Genomic DNA, 23,051 nt, shown 5'->3' with positions numbered 1-23,051 from the left:
AATCCATATACATTTAAGAGATTTCACAAAGAAACCAAAACTCCTAGAACCTCCCTTTATCATAACTCAAACCCCAAACTCTTGTTTGTTAATCTTTCATTTTAGATTTGTTTTTCATCCTTAGCAGTTGAACCAATTGATTAGTTGTTTAGCTAATTCGCTTTGAGATATCTCTAGTGCTTATTCCAGTCCCTGTGGATACGATAATCTTTTATATTACTTGCGACATTTCCGTACACTTGCTGAGAGTGAACAAGTTTTTGATGTCGTTCCCAGGGACTGCGCTATAACATTGGAGATTATCAATTTAGTTAGACTAAACATAACATTTCTCTTTCTTTTCATTTGCATATTTGTAACTAATATCTAGTTTTCTGTTTTCCTTTTCCTGTATACTTTTTAACTTCTTGGAAATTCTTTTATAGCAATTTTAATTCTGCATTTCTTTTGTTTTCTAACATTCCAATCTTCCTTTCTCTATTTTTAATTTCTTTGTTTGATTTTGTTTCTATTGCAATCTTGTTCTTGTGTATGCGAAGATCTAACTTTGCAGGAGAACTTTTTCCTCTTGACCCTGAAATTGATAGAACATTTCATAGAAGAAGAATTCTGCAGAGACAAATTGAAGAACAAGAGTATTTGAACATGGCTAATAAACCACTAAAGGATTATGTAGCACCTTATGCAAGGGGTTTTCGATCTAGTATTTAAAGACCCTTAGTGGAGGCAAATAATTTTGAGATCAAACCTGCAATTATTTCCATGGTGCAGCAAAATCAATTTGGTGGAGGACCACATGAAGACCCTAATCAACACTTAGAGGTCTTTTATGAAATATGTTGGACAATGAAAATGAATGATGTTCCTTCAGAAGCAGTGCGCTTATTATTATTTGGGTTTTCCTTGAGAGATAGGGCCAAGCAATGGTTGAATTCTTTGGCTCCCAACAGTATCACCACTTGGGAACAATGTGAGCAACAATTCCTTGATAAATTCTATCCCCTAAGTAAAACTGCTCATATGAGAAATTTGATTGCAAGTTTCAAACAAGCTGACTCAGAATCTCTATTTGAAGCTTGGGATAGATACAATAGTATGCTTAGACAATGCCCTCACCACGGTTTGGAGAGATGGTTAGTGTTGTATACTTTCTATAATGGTATTAATTATCATACCAATGTGTCCGTTGATTCTGTTGCTGGAGGGGCACTCATGAATAAAAATTTGGATGAAGCTAAGGAAATCATAGAGAGTGTAGCACAAAATCATCATCAATGGGAAAATGAAAGAAGTGGTGGTCATCCTTCAATAAACTCAATAACAAAAGCATCAGGAAAGTTTGATGTTGATGCAGTGACTTTATTGGCTGCAAAACTTGATGCTCTTACCAAAACATTTGAGAATATGGGGACTAGTTCAAATATGGTAAATGTCATTGCTATATCTTGTGAAGTATGTGGGAGTTCAGAACATTCAAATGACTTATGTCCATTGGGAGCTATCACTGCACAAATTAATCAATTGGAGTAATGCGATGCAATCATGGGTTTCAATCAAAGACAGAACTACCCATACTCAAATACTTACAACCCTAGATGGAAAAATCATCCAAATTTCTCTTACAGAAATAATCAGGATCAAGGACCATCTATGGGGGCAAGACCAAATTTTCAATCTGGCCAACAAAATTTTCAGCAACAATCTTTTCAAGGCTTTCTTACACCCAAAAATGGAAAGATGCTTGAAGAAATTATCTCTAATCAAAATGAAATGAAGCAGGATCTATTGAAGCTTACTCAGAGAATGGATAATTCTGAAAAGCATCAAAAGATTCAAGATAGCCAAATTGCCCAGCTAGCTTCCTCATCTTCTAGAGCACCAGGACAACTTCCTGGAAAACCTGATGTAAATCCTATGGAGCATTGCAACATAATTGAGCTTAGGAGCGGACGGACCTTGGGAAATCCCCAAGTGACTGCTAAAAAAGGGATGCAAAATGAAGAAGAGCTCTCTCCTCCTACACCTAGTCAAATTTTTGATAATGAGGAGATTACCGTTGAGGTTGAAGAGACTCTTCCACTGAACCATCAGAGCAAAGTTATCCCTTTTGCTCAAAGACTCAATATGCTTAAAAAGGATGAAGAATTTGGCAAATTTTTGGAGAAGGTTAAAGAGATATACGTTGAAGTTCCTCTTATAGATGTTATTCTTCAAATGCCAAAGTTTGCCAAATTTCTGAAGGACATCATGCCAAATAAAAGAAAGAGAGGAGATGTAGAGTCCATTGCACTAATTGAGGAGCAACACTCTTTTGGTGAAGAACACTTCCCCGGAGTTGAAGGATCCATGGAGCTTTTATATTCCTTGCAATATAGGAATAGAATTCATTGAAAAAGCTTTTTGTGATTTGGGGGCAAGTGTTAGCCTCATTCCCTATTCAATTTGTAATAAGTTAGGTCTCAAAAACATTAAACTTACTACTATGACACTACAACTTGCTGATCATTCCTGCAGGTACCCTATGGGTATTATTGAAGATGTGCCAGTAGAAGTTGGTGGGAGTATTATTCCCACAGATTTTGTTGTGTTGGACATGGAAGAGGACCCCAAAATTCCTATCATATTAGGAAGACCATTCCTTGCTACTGCTGGAGCAATTATTGATGTTAAAAATCATAAGTTGGCATTGGTAATTGGTAAGGAACGGTTGGAGTATGATTTATCTAATGTCTCTAACCATGTTTCTTCTCTTTTAAATGCTTGTAGCAGGCAAGCATTTACAAACTTGAGGAATGGAATTTCCATCCTCATGGAAGGCCACCTAATGAAAAGAACAATTTGGTGGAGGTTGTTGGGAGGAGAACTCCTGTAACACGCATAGGATCTCTAATAATTCATGTAGATTTATGGATGATTAATATAGATTTATTCATGATTAAAATGGGCCTTAATAATTCAAATAGATTTATACATGATATAGTATGAGCCTTATGTGGATTTTCAAAAATATAAAAGAAAAAGAACCAAAAAGAGGCATGACCAAGGATTGAACCTTGGAGCTCTTGGTAGGTGGTTCCATGTCATAACCAGTAGCCCCAGCAGGGGTGTGCTGATATGAAAAGAGAGAAATTATGGTTAAAGGTAAGGAAAGTGAAGGCTCACTTCACTAAGGTGGAGAAATTCATGCTTCCTTCTCTTCTTACAATGAAAAGAGAGTTTTTACTTTCTCCCTTCATTTAGGATGAGTAAAAGAAGAGGGAAGGAAAAGATCATTTTTTTCTTCTTCCTCTTAATTGGAATAAAAGGAGAAAAAGAATGAAAATCTTCATTTTTGCTCTCTCTTTCTCCTTCCTCCTTCTCTCCACCGAAACCACTCTCTTCTTCCTCACCATTGCCGAACCAAGCAAGAAGGTTTGCCCTCTAGGAAAAGCTTCACAACAAAGGATTTCTTCTCTTAGAGAATTAAGCAAGAGATGTAAGTATCCTCTCACCTCCAGTACAATAGTTATCGTACGCTTTACGTTTTGTTTGAAAAAAAAGACTTAGGGATCTCCTTGCAAGTTTCAGCCAAGATAAGAAGTTGTGGTCACTTATGGTTGTCAAGTTACAAATTATGCTTCATGTTGTAACAAAAAAAAATCTAGAACCCCACTCTTGAGGTTTCGGCCAAGAGAAAATATAAGGGGTAGGGTAAGATTTTGAATCTAAACATGCTTATTTATGCACCTTCATGATACATGATCTATTATATGTTGTTAGATAAGTTTTCATGCTACATGATGTATAAATAAAACCTAGAACCTTTCTTTAGGTTTCGACCAAAGATGAACACAAGGTCTAGGGCAAGATTTTGAGACCTAACTATACTTGTTTTATGCTTCCTCATGATGTATGCTTTCTTATGCAATGTTAGGTTAAATATCCATGGCTTATGTTGCATGAAAACCTAGAAATACCACCTTGAAGTTTCGGCCAAGATAGAATATAAGGTTTAGATGAAAATGTTGAAACCTAAACATGATTGTTTATGCTCCTTCATGACATATGATTTATTACATGTTGTTAGTTGAGTGTTCATGCTACATGTTGTATAAATAAAACCTAGTATTCTACCTTAGGTTTCGGCCAAGAGAAAATATAAGGTGTAGAGTAAGATTTTGAATCTAAACATGCTTATTTATGCCCCTTCATGATACATGATCTATTATATGTTGTTAGATAAGTTTTCATACTACATGATGTATAAACAAAACCTAGAACCTTTCTTTAGGTTTCGGCCAAAGATGAACACAAGGTCTAGGGCAAGATTTTGAGTCCTAACTATACTTGTTTTATGCTTCCTCATGATGTATGCTTTCTTATGCTATGTTAGGTTAAATATCCATGGCTTATGTTGCATGAAAACCTAGAAATACCACCTTGAAGTTTCGGCCATGGTTGAATTAAAGGCTTAGAGAAAGTTGTTGACCTAACTATACTTGTTTTATGCTTCCTCATGATGTATGCTTTCTTATGCTATGTTAGGTTAAATATCCATGGCTTATGTTGCATGAAAAACCTAGAAATACCACCTTGAAGTTTCGGCCAAGTTAAGAGACAAGGTCTAGGGCAATGTTTTGAAATGAAAACATGCTTGTTTATGCTCCTTCATGATACATGATCTCTTATATGTTGTTAGTTAAGAGTTTTATGCTCCATGTAGTATTAAAGGTTGAGAAACCCCACCATGATGTTTTGGCCAAGTTGGGATACAAGGTCTAGGGCAAGGTTTTGAAATCTAGTCATGCTTGTATATGCTTCCTTATGATGTATGATCTTTAAATATATGGTTAGTTTAAGTTTCATGCTTCATGTTGTATTTAAAAGTTTGAATACCTCACATTTAGGTTTTGGCCAAGGTTGAAATTGAGACTTAAAGGAAATTTTTGAAACCTAACCATCCTTATTTATGCTTCCTTATGATATATGATTTCTTACATGTTGTTAGTTTGATGCTACATGTTGTATTAAAAAAAATTGGAACCTCACCTTAAGGTTCGGCCAAGGATGATATAGGGTTTGTAGGAAGATCAAAACCCCAACCATGCATGATAATGACTCTTTATGATATGCTTTAGGTTATGTGCACTTATGACATCATGTTATGATTCCTTATGATATGCTTTATGTATGTGCCCTTATGACATCATGTTATGATTCCTTATGATATGCTTTATGATGTGCACTTATGACATTATGTTATGATTCCTTATGATATGCTTGATGCTATGTGCACCTCATGCTATTATGATATGTTATGAAAGGCTTATGTAAGATGAAAAGCTTAAGAGATGCTTCCCTTGAGATGGGATCAAGAGCTCTCTTTATGATATGACAAGAATATGAAATGTTATGATATGACAAGAACATGATATGTTATGATATGACATGATATGACATGCTATTTTACTTTGTATGGTTTGTACCAAGGGTGGGCTCCATAAGCACCCCTTGGTTGATGGTCTATGAAACAGGCCTAGTAAAAGGGATGGGCTCCTAAGTTGTCCCTAGGTCGATGGTCTATGAAACGGGCCTAGTTCCTAGTAGGTTCAAGATTAGCTACCTTGGATCTATTTAGGATGCGCGCATTCATGGATGTATGTGGTACTGTAGGACTGTTAGATTCGATAGAGGGGGGGGGTGAATATCGATTCGCAAAACAAGAGTTTAAGCGCAGCGGAAAAAGATAAAGTAGACACAAATATTTTTACTTCGTTCGGAGCCTGTGACGACTCCTACTCGAAGGCCCGTGGTCCTTGACCACTTTCGTTGGGCTATCACTAGCAAGTCGAAATATGATTACAGAAAAAGTACAGGAGATGATATTAATAATAAAGCAATACCGACAAAAGGAAAATTAAACAAAAACCGGAAGAGCACTTTTGTCGGAGCGTCGTTGACGTCGCACTTGAACGTCGAGCAACAAGATCAGCAGAAGAGTTCTCAGTCAAAGTTGATTCTGAAGCTCCTGTCTGGGGCTTCTTTTATATGCTGTTCCGGGCGCCTGGATCCCTTCCGGGCGCCTGGAGTGTGACGTAACCGCTCAAATCAAGATGCTCCACGTAGCGACGAGGTGTCTGGATAAAATTTGCCTTCCGAGCGCCCGGATCCCTTCCGGGCACCCGGACCTCCGGGCGCCCGGATCCCCTCCGGGCGCTCGGACCACCTTGTTCCAGAAATACTCCTTTTTCCTGCAAAACAAGGTTAGTCCGAGGCAAATATATATCCTGTAAAACAAATGGTTAGCACACTTAAAGTTCAACAGATAGATAAAGAGAGTATGACTTAGATTTCGTCTTTCCGAGACCGGAATCTAGTCACGATCTCGACTTAGACATCCGAAATGGATCTAAGCCGGATCGACGCCTAATGTCCCCTTCCCGGGAACGCGTCCTCACAGTCACTCCCCTCCAGTGACTTACCTCACTTACCTGCCAGACGTCCGGTCAGCCCGTCGACCCGTCTGGACTTCTCGCCAAGCGTCCGGTCAGCCCGTCGACCCGCTTGGACTTCTCGCCAGCTATCCGGTCAGCCCGTCGACCTAGCTGGACTTCTCGCCAAGCGTCCGGTCAGCCCGTCGACCCGCTTGGACTTCTCGCCAACTATCCGGTCAGCCCGTCGACCTAGCTGGACTTTTCCTGCACACTTGATCAAAGTGTCAGACAACAACACAACTAACTTAACCTATTTGTCATTCATCAAAACCTGGGTTAGACCGTTAGTGCTACCCGCACCAACAATCTCCCCCTTTTTGATGGAATGACAACCTGGTTAAGTTAGTGAAAGCATATGTTACGAAACAACATGCATTTGTGTGGTTTTAAAGTCAGTTTGTGTTTTCAAATTGGTTTAGCTAACTTAACCACCTAACCCTCCTCCCCCTTTGGCATTCATCATCAAAAAGAACAAGGGTAAACAATCATAGTGTAGAGTTACTGAATAACACTTAAACAATCATAGTTCAGAATTTAAGGACAAAAGTACAATTTTTCAATCCAAGAAAAGATCAAGTTAACTTGGGGGAGTATAAAGTTTTGAAAACTTGTATAAAGCAGTAGTTTTTAGAAAAATTTCAAGATTTAAATTTATAAACATAAGTGTATAAGGTCTAAATTTCAAAACAAGTTTCAACTTTGAAACGCTTTTTCAAACATAAGTTTTCAAAAACAAAAAATTCCAAAACTAAGTTTGAAAAACCTATTTTTCCAAAACTGATTTATTTTTCACAACTAAATTTGTAAACAATTAAAACTTAAGTTTTGACAATGATTTAAGTTTGAAAAATCTAACTTTCATAATTTTCAACACTGAGTTTTGCAAATCAAATTTCAGTTTGCAAATATTGATTTTGAACTTTACTTTTAGTTTTCAAAGGAGTTTGGGAGAACTAACTTTGATAAAGTAAAATAAAAAAAAATCAAACTTTTAAAGTTCAAAAGTACTAGTTTCAAAACCATGGTTTAAAATACTTGAAAAGTTGAGTTTTGAGAAGCTTAGTTTGTAAACTTAAGTTTTGGAAATTCTAATTTCCACAATTTTCAAAACTAAGTTAAATCTAATTTTCAAAATCAATTTTCAATAGGATGTAAGACCTAATTCTTAAAAATAGCTTAGTTTTATAAGAGTTAGTTTTCAAAAGTAGGTTTTAAAAAAATTTTAAGAAAACATTTTTCAAACAAAATTTAAAATATTTTATATAAAGGAAAATTTTTAATTAATTCCTCCCCCTGAACCTGACATAACTTTAACCAGCTGTCTAACCAATTAGGTACTAACTAACTATCAGAAGATAGTAGCTTTCACTTGGTTAGTCAGATTAAGTTAATTACAACCAGTCAGTGTTTGACTTGACTGATGAACTTTAATCTGATTAATATCTGAATTGTATTTAACGTCCAGACTTATGTTGATGCACTGAAATAAGCATCTTAAGTCCAGACAGTTGGCCTATGCATCTCACCCCTTTCTATGTTTGTCAAACACAAGCAAGGTAAACCTAGGGTGTTGGTGAGATGCTCAAAAACTAGTCCTATGGGTACATGCTTTCTAAGGATTCAAAACTAGTCTAAGGCCAAAACTGTTTTTGAAAATCTAAAAATGGAAAGTTTGAAAACAAACAAGTTTAGCCTATAAGTTGGTAAAATCATTTTTGAAAGTATTTTTTAAAGATACTAGTCTATTAAGCACATCCCTAATTTTCGTCGTAAGTTGCTAAATTCACTTTCAGGGATAGGTTTTGTAAAAATGTCAGCTAAATTTGATTTGGACTCAATGTACTTGAGTTCAATGTCGCCTTTAATAACATGATCCCTGATGAAGTGGTGTCTAATTTCAATATGTTTGGTTCTTGAATGATGCACAGGATTCTTGGTTAAGTTAATTGAACTTATATTGTCAATTAATACTTTTACATTTGTGATATTTAAGTTGAAATCTTTTAGAGTATGTATCTTCCATAATATTTGTGCAACACATTCTCCTATAGCTATGTATTCTGACTCAGTTGTAGACAGAGCAACACAATGTTGCTTTCTACTAAACCAGCTAACAAGTGATGAACCTAATAATTGGCATCCACCACTTGTGCTTTTGCGGTCTAATTTGCATCCAGCATAATCTGAGTCAGAATACCCTATTAGTTCAAAATTACTTATCCTAGGATACCAGATTCCTACATTTGTTGTTCCTTTAAGATATCTAAAAATTCTTTTAACCTGTGTCAAATGGGATTCCTTAGCACAAGTTTGGTATCTAGCACACATACTAACTGCAAATAAAATATCAGGTCGGCTTGCAGTTAGGTACAGTAGGCTACCTATTGCACTTCTATAATATTTTAAGTCAATTGGTTTTCCATTTGGGTCACTATCTAAGATTGTGTTTACAGCCATCGGTGTTTTTATTTCTTTTGTATTTTCCATTCCGAATTTTTTAAGTAATTCTTTGGTGTATTTATGTTGAGAGATATAGTTTCCTTCATTTGTCTGTTTGATTTGTAATCCTAAGAAATAGGTTAGTTTTCCCACTAAGCTCATTTCAAACTCTTTTTCCATTAGATTAATAAATTCTTCTAAAAATTCTGAATTTGTTGAGCCAAATATTATGTCATCCACGTATATTTGTGCAATAAATATGTTTGTATTTAATGATTTGACAAACAAGGTTGGGTCAATTTGACCTTGTTTGAATCCTTTAGATGTTAGGTAAGATGTTAGCCTCTCATACCACGCCCTGGGTGCTTGTTTAAGTCCATATAGGGCTTTCTTTAATTTAAAAACATAATCAGGGTGTTCTAAGCTTTCAAATCCAGGAGGCTGACCTACATAAACTTCTTCTCTGATTAGTCCATTAAGAAAGGCAGACTTAACATCCATTTGGTATAGTTTAAATCCCTTATGGGCTGCATAACTTAGTAACATTCTAATGGATTCTAATCTGGCTACTGGGGCATATGTTTCGTCATAGTCAAGTCCTTCAACTTGACTAAATCCTTTGGCAACCAGTCTAGCCTTATTTCTAGTAATTTCCCCAGTTTCACTTAGTTTGTTTCTGAATACCCATTTTGTTTCTATTATTTTCTTGTTCTTAGGTGGTGGAACTAGGTCCCAGACCTCATTACGCTCAAATTGGGCTAGTTCTTCTTGCATAGCTATGATCCAATCTGGGTCTAGTAGGGATTCATCCACAGTTTTGGGTTCAATTTTTGAAATTAATGAAATTTGACTTAGGTTTCTAAACGATGATCTGGTTTGAACTCTTAATTCTGGGTCACCAATTATTTGATCAGTTGGATGATTTGGGTTAATCCTTATTGTTCTAGGAGGTTGATCCTCCTGATATTGTTCCTCTTCTTCATGACTTAGAGTTTGGTTGGTTTCTGGAACAAACTCAGGTGTTTGTGTAGATCCTATGTCTTGTTTAGTTTCTTCAAATTTTACATTAGTAGTTTCTTCAATTTTTAAGGTAACCTTATTGTAAATTCTGTAGCCTCTACTATTTAGGGAATACCCTACAAAAATTCCATTTTCAATTTTGGAGGTGAATTTTCCTAAGTGTTCTCTTGTATTTAAGATAAAAACTGGGCACCCAAATACCTTAAAGTATTTTATGTTTGGTTGTTTATTATAAAATATTTCAAAGAAAATTTTGTTATGAGTTTTATTTATTGTTGTTCTGTTCTGTACATAGCAGGCTGTACTAACGGCTTCTGCCCAAAAGTATTTAGGTAGGTTATACTCATTTAACATTGTTCTAGAAGCTTCAAGTAGGGTTCTATTTTTTCTTTCTACAATTCCATTTTGTTGGGGGGTTTTAGGGCATGAGAACTCATGATGGTAACCGTTTTCTAGACAAAAACTGTTAAAGTTATGATTTTTAAATTCTCCCCCATTGTCACTCCTAATTCTTTTAATTTTAATATCTTTTTCGTTTTCAATCTGTTTGCAAAAATTTGTAAGAATTTCAAAAGTTTCATCTTTATGTTTTAAGAATTTTACCCAAGTAAACCTAGAGTAATCGTCTATAATTACTAAACAGTATAAGTTTCCATTAATGGATTTGACTCCATGGGAGTCAAAAAGATCTAAATGTAGAAGTTCTAAGATTGAGTTAGTTTGTGGTTGATTTGTTTGTTTGTGGGTTGACTTAGTTTGTTTTCCTTGTTGACAAGCATTACATATAGTTGAATCTAAGTTAGGTAACTTCGGTAAGCCTTTTACAAGTCCATTTAGTTTACTTATATTTCTAAAGTTGGTGTGAGACATTCTCCTATGCCATAACCAAGTTTCTTCTTTTTGTGTTAAATAACACTTAATGGAAGAAATGGGTAAGTTGATGACATAGATGTTGTCTTTTCTAAAACCTTTTAGGCTTATGGTAGGATTATCTAGATGTTTGATTGAGCATTCTGTAGATAGAAACTTGACCTTATACCTAGTATCACACAATTGACTTATACTTAGAAGATTATATTTAAAGTTTTCGACAAGTAAGACATTTGTAATTATAAAGTCTGATTTTAATTCAATATTACCTATACCAATTACCTTGAGTTTGCCGTTATTTCCAAAGGCAACTGTTCCTAGGCTTTTGTAAGTGAGTTGAGTGAACTTGGTGTGATCTCCAGTCATATGTTTGGAGCAACCACTGTCCAAAATCCACTTGGTTTCCTACAGTAAGTAGGATTTTGAGGTTAGTCTTTCGAGCATGCATTAAATTAAGATTTTGAGATTAATTTAAGTTTTAAAATTGAAAATTTGAAATTAATTTAAGTTTTTAAAATTTTGAAATTAATTTTTAAGTTTAAAATTGAAATTTTGAAATTAATTTAAGTTTTAAAATTGAAATTAATTTAAGTTTAAAATTAAAATTTTGAAATTAATTTAAGTTTTAAAATTAAAAATTTGAATTTAAGTTTTAAAATTGAAAATTTGAAATTTAAGTTTAAAATTAAAATTTTGAAATTAATTTTTAAGTTTAAAATTGAAATTTTGAAATTAATTTTTAATTTTAAAATTGAAATTTTGAGATTAATTTAAGTTTTAAAATTAAAATTTTGAAATTAATTTAAGTTTTAAAATTAAAATTTTGAAATTAATTTAAGTTTTAAAATTAAAATTTTGAATTTAATTTAAGTTTTTAAAATTAAAATTTTGAAATTAATTTAAGTTTTTAAAATTAAAATTTTGAAATTAATTTAAGTTTTAAAATTAAAATTTTGAAATTAATTTAAGTTTTAAAATTAAAATTTTGAATTTAAGTTTTAAAATTGAAAATTTGAAATTAATTTAAGTTTAAAATTAAAATTTTGAAATTAATTTTTAAGCCTTATTCATCTCATCCGATCTATATTATCAATCAAGGAATCCTATGATTTTGTGAGATGAAATTAGTTTGATTACAGAGTTTTGTTTTAACTTGTGTTAGATTCAGACTTAGCTTTGGTTTTCACAAATAGGCATTCTTCGGATAAACTTCTAAGCTTGGTGAGTCACAAGGACATCATTAGAAGTAACCAACCTTTCGAGGTTTTCCGAATAGTCCTATCCACGGAACTTAGTACTAAATCTTGGTCTAACTGGTTAGGATTCGTTTAAGGGTAGCTTCGGTCAGTTCCACTTGGCCAAATGCACCAGATCGAAACCATATCTTTCTAGACATGCGATGCCCAAGTTTCCCTAACGTACTATCATCCAAAAATTTCACCAGTACCATGATTCAAGTTAAACTTGGTCTCTAATTCTAATTGCCCTGCCGGGTTTGTTAGTTTTGGGTTACCCTGTCGGGTAAGTTAGTTTTGGAGGTGCCAGCTACTCTGGAGCCTCCCCCTGAATTATTGGCCATTAATTTAAATTTTGATTTTAGGCTTGTGTCGATTCTTTTTATAGTTATAGTTAACTTGGTGATAATTTTGTTGTTTTTTAAACTGTTTAGATTTTGAATTTGATTTAGGTTTGTATTTTGGATTTTGGTTTGGTTTATTTATATAATGTATTTTTTCTTTAGGTATATAATATTGATTAAGTCCTACTTGCGTGGTTAGACACGCTTCGGAACCCAAGCTAGATTGGTTGACTTGTATCGGGTTATTAATGATTTGAAGGTTTTATTTGAATTCGACTTGTATCCTAGTCCGGTTTTATTATAACATGCTTTTTGATTATTTAAGATTAAGTCTAAATTTTTTGATCTTGTTGTGAATTTTTCTAACATCTCTTTTAAATTGTTTATTTCATTTTTTAATGATAAATTCTCTTCCTCAAGTGTTAGATCTTGAGTTGGATTCGAATTCTTTAATTGTTCCTTGAGGTTTTGATTTTCCTCAATAAGTGATTTGTTTTCATTTTCTAATTTAGTTAATTTACTATTTAAACAGGAAATAATTCTAAAAAATTTTTTGTTTAAATTAAAGTATACCTCATTCGGGCCTTCGGAAACGAGTACGGACTCGTGGCTTGTTTCGGGTTCAGACCCGTCTTCATCTTCCGACTCGTTATCTGTTTCGGCTTCGCGGGCCATCAGTGCGATGTGGCTCTGATGTTTCTGCTCTTCTTCCTCCGATTCGTCCGAGGAGTCGTCCCACGTTGCTTTGAGTGCCTTCTTTTTGGTTGGCTTTGGTTTGTCGAACTTTAGTTTTGGACATTCGTTCTTGTAATGTCCCTTTTTGTTGCAGCCGTAGCAGGTCACGTTCTTTTGTTCTGAGGGAGAGCTGATCTTTTGAAGATCCTTTTTGCTGAAGCTCCTCTTTCTCCTGGTGAACATTTTTCTTACCAAGTTCACCAGGTGTTCTTCGTTTTCGGAGTCTTGGTCAGATTCTTCTTCAACTTCAGGCTTGCTTTTCTTGGAGGAACCTGCAAATAAGGCTACACCTTTCTCGGCTCCAGCATTAGTTTGTTCGTGCAATTCTAATTCACAGAAAAGCTCATCCAATTTTAATTTAGAAAGATTCTTAGAAATTTTGTAGGCATCCACTATTGATGCCCACAAACTATTACGTGGAAAAGCGTTTAAAGCGTACCTTATTAAGTCTCTGTTCTCCATTTGGTGACCAATCGCATGGAGCCCGTTGAGGATGTCCTTGATCCTCGCGTGGAGTTGATTCGCTGTTTCTCCTTCCTGCATTTTTATATTAAAAATTTTATTTAAAAGCAGGTCTCGTTTTGTTACCTTAGCGTCGCTTGTTCCTTCGTGCAGCTCGATCAGTTTGTCCCATAATTCTTTAGCGTTCTTGTGTGGACCGACTCTGTTTAGCTCTTCTCTTGTTAGTCCGCACTGTAGAGTGTTGATCGCTTTGTTTTCTGTTGACGCTTTTTTCTTGAGATCTGCTGTCCAGTCTTCAGGATCCACTAGATTCCCGGCGTTGTCCACTGGAATTTTGTAAGGTTTCGTAATGCTCATCCACTGGTCGAAGTCTGTCTTGAGGTAGACCTCCATGCGCTTCTTCCAGTAAGGGAAGTCGTCCCCGTTGAAGAGTGGAGGTCGCACTGTGCTGAATCCTTCTTGTTGGGACATTCTGTGCACAGATAACTAAAAAATATCCCAAGACTTGGTCTTGGATTAGTAGTGCGGGAAGAAAAAGAAAAAAAAACTAGATTCGTGTTGCACTAATTTAAATTGATTAGTTAAATATTAAGTTATCGAAACACCAGTTTTAAAATTAATTAAAAAAATTCACCCTTGTCTGATTGGTGGTTGCACCAAATCAGAGCGGTACCTGCTCTGATACCACTTGTAGGACCGTTAGAGTCGATAGAGGGGGTGAATATCGATTCGCAAAATAAGAGTATAAGCGCAGCGGAAAAAGATAAAGTAGACACAAATATTTTTACTTCGTTCGGAGCCTGTGACGACTCCTACTCGAAGGCCCGTGGTCCTTGACCACTTTCGTTGGGCAATCACTAGCAAGTCGAAATATGATTACAAAAAAAGTACAGGAGATGCTAGTAATAATAAAGCAATACCGACAAAAGGAAAATTAAACAAAAACCGGAAGAGCACTTTTGTCGGAGCGTCATTGACGTCGCACTTGAACGTCGAGCAGCAAGATCAGCAAAAGAGTTCTCAGTCAAAGTTGATTCTGAAGCTCCTGTCTGGGGCTTCTTTTATATGCTGTTCCGGGCGCCTGGATCCCTTCCGGGCGCCTGGAGTGTGATGTAACCGCTCAAATCAATATGCTCCACGTATCGACGAGGTGTCTGGATAAAATTCGCCTTCCGGGCACCCGGACCTCCGGGCGCCCGGATCCCCTCCGGGCGCCCGGACCACCTTGTTCCAGAAATACTCCTTTTTCCTGCAAAACAAGGTTAGTCCGAGGCAAATATATATCTTGTAAAACAAATGGTTAGCACAGTTAAAGTTCAACAGATAGATAAAGAGAGTATGACTTAGATTCCGTCTTTCCGAGACCGGAATCTAGTCACGATCTCGACTTAGACATCCGAAATGGATCTAAGCCGGATCGATGCCTAATGTCCCCTTCCCGGGAACGCGTCCTCACAGTCACTCCCCTCCAGTGACTTACCTCACTTACCTGCCAGACGTCCGGTCAGCCCGTCGACCCGTCTGGACTTCTCGCCAAGCGTCCGGTCAGCCCGTCGACCCGCTTGGACTTCTCGCCAGCTATCCGGTCAGCCCTTCGACCTAGCTGGACTTCTCGCCAAGCGTCCGGTCAGCCCGTCGACCCGCTTGGACTTCTCGCCAGCTATCCGGTCAGCCCGTCGACCTAGCTGGACTTTTCCTGCACACTTGATCAAAGTGTCAGACAACAACACAACTAACTTAACCTATTTGTCATTCATCAAAACCTGGGTTAGACCGTTAGTGCTACCCGCACCAACAGGTACAAGTCGGACCCTCATGTTGAGATTATGTTTAAGTATGTATATGATATATGTTTTCAAAAGGACATCTTGCATATACTCATCTCATGTCACATGTTTTCAAAAGGGCATCTTGCGTCTACAAGTTCATGTTATATGTTTTCTTTTATGCTTACTTAAGATGCTCTTGAAAATATGTCAATGATGCTTATATGATCATGTTATTACTTTATGTTATGGTCTCACATGCTATGATATGATCTTATGTTCTCACATGATATGATATGATTTGATGTTTATGATTTCACATGATATGACTTTATGTTTATGTTCTCACATGATATGATATGACTTTATATTATGCTCTCACATGTTATGTTATGATTTGCCAAATGAACATGTTATCACTCTATGTTTATGCATGATTCATGATTTTTGTGAGTAGGAAAGGAACTTACTAAGCCTATGGGCTTATAGTCTTTTTATGTTTCCTTGTACTGCAGAAAAAGGAAAGGAATGACTAGATTACGAGGAGCAGCAGGAAGGGCAAGTGTGTGTGTGGCAGTGACATGGTGGAAGGAAAAAAACTGCTTTATGTTTATATGTTTTAAGTTTGCATATGAACCATGTGTTGTCATTATGCTTTGATGGTACTTGCACTAGTATGAATAGTATGCACTTATGTTCTCCTTATTTCATGTTAGTATGCTGATGATATCATGAATCATGTTTCAAGTAGTTGATACTAATTAAGTTATATGCATGAACATTAGCATGTCTACATGTTCAATATGATAAGCATGATGTTAGGTGTAGTTAGTGTAGAAAAAAAATTTATAACTGTTTCCGCTGTCATGATTTTATATGTATGCACGTATGTAAGTACGTAACCCCGTCCCTCCTTGAGCAGCGGGAGGGCGGGCGTTACAGTTTGGTATCAGAGCAGGTCTGCCTTTCCACTACACACACTCGTCAAGCCTACATCCTGCCGCTCCAAGTAAGAATTTCTATGCCTACTCTATATTTTTTTATGTATGATAAAGAATGCTTTAATTTAAGTATGCATGTCTACTCCATTTTTATTATTTGATAAGTTACAGTTTTAGTTTAAGTATGCATGATGGTAGATTAGGAATAATAATAACTTACGCTAGCCTTGTTGTCATTCATGAAGATAAGCATGGCTAGAAGACTCAATACTAGAGCCGATGAGACAATACCTCCACCTGATCTGATGCATGTAGTCACTGAACTTCAGCGTCAGGTCATAGAACAGCTGTAAATAATAAATACTCTAATGAATCAGCAAGGGAACCCTGCTACCCCACCAGGAAATCAGAATACGTTGCCAGTTATACCTGCGGCTGCACCAGTGCCACCGGCACCTGTACCACCGGTAGGCCCAGCTCCAGTGGTTCGTCAGGAGGCGTATCTGATTCAATGGCAGAGACTGAAGCCGGAAGCTTTCTCCAGTAACTGTGAGCCATGGGATGCCCAAGCCTGGTTCAAGACTGTGGAGAGCATAGTGGAGCTATTGGATTGGCCCGAACACGAGAAAGTCAAATGTGCATCGTTTTGCCTTACGGGCGATGCCAGAATGTGGTGGGACCGAGTCAAAGCAAAGAGACAAGTGAATCAAATGAGATGGGCAGACTTCGAGACTAAATTCTTCGAGGAATTCTTTCACATGCGTGTGACCAACAAGCACTATGACGAGTTCACCGAGTTCCGACAAGGTGACCTCTCAGTTAATGAATTTGTGAAGAAATTCAACCGTCTAGCGCGCCTATGCCCAGAATTGGTTAGCACAGAAAGAGAAAGGGTCAGAATTATGCTGAAGATGCTCAGACCCGAGATAGCTCTGAATGTGGCTGGCGGATTTAATAGACCACAGACTGCCGAAGAGTTAATTAGCAGTGCCCTGATCACCGAACACTACTTGAAGGCACTGAACGAGGGCAAAAGTCAAGCCCAGCCGGGAGGACAGAAATCTCAAAACACCAAAGCCAGCTGGAAAGGAAACCACAGTGGCAAGAGAAAGCAATGGAACGACTCTAAGAGTGGTCCAGCAAGCAAGCAACCTATGTTTCCTCAGTGTACCACATGTGGGAAGAAGCATCCGGGAAAATGTCGTATAGGCACAAATAAGTGCTACAACTGTGGATTGGAAGGACATATGGCCAGAAACTGTCCTACTCAGAACCAGACACCTCCTCAGTAGTATGTCCAGAACAGAGGTACTCCCCCACAGCTACACCTGATGTAAGCTGCGATAGAAGGTCCTCAGATAAGCTAAGGGAGATTGGAGGCCTCGCCAGTTACGACGAATGCCAGAATTTTCTCCCTCACCAAGGAAGATGTGGCGAATGCTTCTACCATTAGCACAGAACCGATGCTTGAATTTATTGGGAAACCAAGAGAAATTTGGTGCTAAGGGGTCGAAAATGTGTCCGAACAGCTCTCTACCCTAACTATAGTACCGACGCTGTTCGACGATATATTGGGGAAGCAAACCCGTGACCCAAGCATCCAAAGGATCAAAAAAGAGGTCTTAGAAGGAAAGAATGAGGGATTTCGTATCGCTGACAGTGGAATATTATACCTCAGGGATCGCTTATGTATTCCCAAGGATCCAGAGTTGCGAAAGAAGATACTGGAAGAAGCCCATGCAACGCCCTATGCGATGCATCCTGGATCCACCAAGATGTACCAAGACCTAAAAAAAGAAATTCTGGTGGTTCGGTATGAAAAGAGATGTGGCTCAGTATGTCAGTACCTGCTGGACCTGCCAGAGGGTTAAAGCAGAACACCAGAGACCTAGAGGAGTACTGCAGCCAATCCAGATTCCAGAATGGAAATGGGAGGATATTTCTATGGATTTCATCTCGGGACTACCCAAAATGACGAACGGCTACGATGCCATATGGGTAATCGTGGACAGACTGACGAAATCCGCCCACTTCCTAGCAATCAAGATGACTTACCCAATTGAGCAACTGGCTCAAATATATGTCAGGGAAATTATTAGATTACACGGGATTCCTAAGACCATCATTTCTGATAGAGACGGTCGCTTCGTTTCACATTTCTAGGAATGTGTTCAGAAGGCTCTTGGCACGAAGCTATTGTTTAGTACTGCCTTCCACCCTCAGACCGACTGACAGACAGAAAGGGTGAACCAAGTACTAGAAGACATGTTACGGGCTTGCACCTTAGACTTTAAAGGAAGCTGGTGCCGCTATCTGTGCTTAGCGGAATTCACCTACAACAATAGCTACCAAGCTACTATTGGAATAGCACCTTATGAGGCTTTGTATGGGAGGAAATGTAGGTCCCCTATATGCTGGTACGAAGGTGGTGAAAAGAAGGAAATGGGATTTCGAATGTATTTCATTGACAACACCACCCGTGCTATACAGAATATCCGCCAAAGAATAGAAATTGCTCAGAGCAGGCAGAAAAATTATGTCAATAAACAGCGTAGGCCGTTAGAATTCAGCGTCGGAGATTCAGTATTTCTCAAGGTAGCTCCTATGAAAGGAGTGATGGGATTCAGAAAGAAGGGAAAACTAATTCCGCGCTACGTGGGACCATATCCAATTTTGAAAAGAGTCGGCAAGGTAGCTTATGAGATAGAGTTGCCTCAAGAAATGTCGGCAATCCACAACGTGTTCCATGTTGCAATGCTCAAGAAGTGTATTCCTAGCACAAACCAAGTGATCGAGCCACAGAAAGTGCAAGTTCAAGAGGACCTAAGTTATGAGAGCCGACCGGTTCAGATATTAGACCGAGATGTCAAAAGACTAAGGAACAAAGAGGTACCCTTAGTAAAGGTCCTGTGGCAAAATCAACGGTTCAAAGAAGCCACTTGAGAACGCGAAGACGATATGAAACAAAAGTACCCGGAGTTATTTTAAGTTCGAGAACGAACTTTTATGAGGTATGGGGGACTGTAACACCCATAGGATCTCTAATAATTCATGTAGATTTATGCATGATTAATATAGATTTATACATGATTAAAATGGGCCTTAATAATTCAAATAGATTTATACATGATATAGTATGGGCCTTATGTGGATTTTCAAAAATATAAAAGAAAAAGAACCAAAAAGAGGCATGACCAAGGATTGAACCTTGGACCTCTTGGTAGGTGGTTCCATGTCATAACCAGTAGCCCCAGCAGGGGTGTGATGATATGAAAAGAGAGAAATTATGGTTAAAGGTAAGGAAAGTGAAGGCTCACTTCACTAAGGAGGAGAAATTCAAGCTTCCTTCTCTTCTTAAAATGAAAAGAGAGTTTTTACTTTCTCCCTTCATTTAGGATGAGTAAAAGAAGAGGGAAGGAAAAGATCATTTTTCCTTCTTCCTCTTAATTGGAATAAAAGGATAAAAAGAATTAAAATCTTCATTTTTGCTCTCTCTTTCTCCTTCCTCCTTCTCTCCACCGAAACCACTCTCTTCTTCCTCACCATTGCCGAACCAAGCAAGAAGGTTTGCCCTCTAGGAAAAGCTTCACAACCAAGGATTTCTTCTCTTAGAGAATTAAGCAAGAGATGTAAGTATCCTCTCACCTGCAGTACAATAGTTATCGTACGCTTTACGTTTTGTTTGAAAAAAAAAAGACTTAGGGATCTCCTTTCAAGTTTTGGCCAAGATAAGAAGTTGTGGTCACTTATGGTTGTCAGGTTACAAATTATGCTTCATGTTGTAACAAAAAAAAAATCTAAAACCCCACTCTTGATGTTTCGGCCAAGTGAAAATATAAGGGGTAGGGTAAGATTTTGATTCTAAACATGCTTATTTATGCTCCTTCATGATACATGATCTATTATATGTTGTTAGATAAGTTTTCATGTTACATGATGTATAAACAAAACCTAGAACCTTTCTTTAGGTTTTGGCCAAAGATGAACACAAGGTCTAGGGCAAGATTTTGAGACCTAACTATACTTGTTTTATGCTTCCTCATGATGTATGCTTTCTTATGCAATGTTAGGTTAAATATCCATGGCTTATGTTGCTTGAAAACCTAGAAATACCACCTTGAAGTTTCGGCCAAGATGGAATATAAGGTTTAGATGAAAATGTTGAAACCTAAACATGATTGTTTATGCTCCTTCATGACACATGATTTATTACATGTTGTTAGTTGAGTGTTCATGCTACATGTTGTATAAATAAAACCTAGGACTCTACCTTAGGTTTCGTCCAAGAGAAAATATAAGGTGTAGAGTAAGATTTTGAATCTAAACATGCTTATTTATGCCCCTTCATGATACATGATCTATTATATGTTGTTAGATAAGTTTTCATACTACATGATGTATAAACAAAACCTAGAACCTTTCTTTAGGTTTCGGCCAAAGATGAACACAAGGTCTAGGGCAAGATTTTGAGTCCTAACTATACTTGTTTTATGCTTCCTCATGATGTATGCTTTCTTAAGATATGTTAGGTTAAATATCCATGGCTTATGTTGCATGAAAACCTAGAAATACCACCTTGAAGTTTCGGCCAAGGTTGAATTAAAGGCTTAGAGAAAGTTGTTGACCTAACTATACTTGTTTTATGCTTCTTCATGATGTATGCTTTCTTATGCTATGTTAGGTTAAATATCCATGGCTTATGTTGCATGAAAAACCTAGAAATACCACCTTGAAGTTTCGGCCAAGTTAAGAGACAAGGTCTAGGGCAAAGTTTTGAAATGAAAACATGCTTGTTTATTCTCCTTCATGATACATGATCTCTTATATGTTGTTAGTTAAGAGTTTTATGCTCCATGTGGTATTAAAGGTTGAGAAACCCCACCTTGATGTTTCGTCCAAGTTGGGATACAAGGTCTAGGGCAAGGTTTTGAAATCTAGTAATGCTTGTATATGCTTCCTTATGATGTATGATCTTTAAATATATGGTTAGTTTAAGTTTCATGCTTCATGTTGTATTTAAAAGTTTGAATACCTCACATTTAGGTTTCGGCCAAGGTTGAAATTGAGACTTAAAGCAAAGTTTTGAAACCTAACCATGCTTATTTATGCTTCCTTATGATATATGATTTCTTACATGTTGTTAGTTTGATGCTACATGTTGTATTAAAAAAAAATTGGAACCTCACCTTAAGGTTCGACCAAGGATGATTTAGGATTTGTAGGAAGATCAAAACCCCAACCATGCATGATAATGACTCTTTATGATATGCTTTAGGTTATGTGCACTTATGACATCATGTTATGATTCCTTATGATATGCTTTATGTATGTGCACTTATGACATCATGTTATGATTCCTTATGATATGCTTTATGTATGTGCACTTATGACATCATGTTATGATTCCTTATGATATGCTTTATGTATGTGCACTTATGACATTATGTTATGATTCCTTATGATAAGCTTTATGTTATGTGCACCTCATGCTATTATGATATGTTATGAAAGGCTTATGTAAGATGAAAAGCCTAAGAGATGCTTCCCTTGAGATGAGATCAAGAGCTTTCTTTATGATATGACAAGAACATGAAATGTTATGATATGACAAGAACATGATATGTTAAGATATGACATGATATGACATGCTATTTTACTTTGTATGTCTTGTGCCAAGGGTGGGCTCCATAAGCACCCCTAGGTCGATGGTCTATGAAACGGGCCTAGTAAAAGGGATGGGTTCCTAATTTGCCCCTAGGTCGATGGTCTATGAAACGGGCCTAGTTCCTAATAGGTTCAAGATTAGCTACCTTGGATCTATTTAGGATGCGCGCATTCATGTATGTATGTGGTACAAGCTGGGCCCTCATGTTGAGATTATGTTTATGTATGTATATGATATATGTTTTCAAAAGGACATCTTGCATATACTCATCTCATGTCACATGTTTTCAAAAGAACATCTTGCATCTACAAGTTCATGTTATATGTTTTCTTTTATGCTTACTTAAGATGCTTTTGAAATTATGTCAATGATGCTTATATGATCATGTTATTACTTTATGTTATGCTCTCACATGCTATGATATGATCATATGTTCTCACATGATATGATATGATTTGATGTTTATGATTTTACATGATATGACTTTATGTTTATGTTCTCACATGATATGATATGACTTTATATTATGCTCTCACATGTTATGTTATGATATGCCAAATGAACATGTTATCACTCTATGTTTATGCATGATTCATGGTTTTTGTGAGTAGGAAAGGAACTTACTAAGCCTATGGGATTATAGTCTTTTTATGTTTCCTTGTACTGCAGAAAAAGGAAAGGAATGACTAGATTAAGAGGAGCAGCAGGTAGGGCAAGTGTGTGTGTGGCAGTGGCATGGTGGAAGAAAAAAAACTGCTTTATGTTTATATGTTTTAAGTTTGCATATGAACCATGTGTTGTCATTATGCTTTGATGGTACTTGCACTAGTATGGATAGTATGCACTTATGTTCTCCTTATTTCATGTTAGTATGCTGATGATATCATGAATCATGTTTCAAGTAGTTGATACTAATTAAGTTATATGCATGAACATTAGCATGTCTACATGTTCAATATGATAAGCATGATGTTAGGTGTAGTTAGTCTAGAAAAAAAATTTATAACTGTTTCCGCTGCCATGATTTTATATGTATATTGGTTAGGCAAAGGATGCAGAGAAGGAAAAGGATCTGGCCGTGTCTACCAGACACGACCGTGT

The 23,051-nt window shown here is 36.9% G+C and overlaps 1 non-coding gene across 1 annotated transcript; it reads right to left on the bottom strand.

Moving 5' to 3' along the window:
- Positions 1-1,018: 1,018 nt before the first annotated feature.
- Positions 1,019-1,124, bottom strand: LOC122022138. The gene has a single exon (XR_006122869.1). It is a non-coding gene; the product is annotated as a small nucleolar RNA R71 (small nucleolar RNA).
- Positions 1,125-23,051: the final 21,927 nt, after the last annotated feature.

The sequence above is a fragment of the Zingiber officinale genome, chromosome 9A (genome assembly GCF_018446385.1).
Source record: "Zingiber officinale cultivar Zhangliang chromosome 9A, Zo_v1.1, whole genome shotgun sequence".
Classification (NCBI taxonomy): Eukaryota; Viridiplantae; Streptophyta; class Magnoliopsida; order Zingiberales; family Zingiberaceae; genus Zingiber; species Zingiber officinale.
The sequence above is the reverse complement of the archived record's forward strand: the minus strand, read 5'-3'. Positions and strand labels throughout refer to the sequence as shown.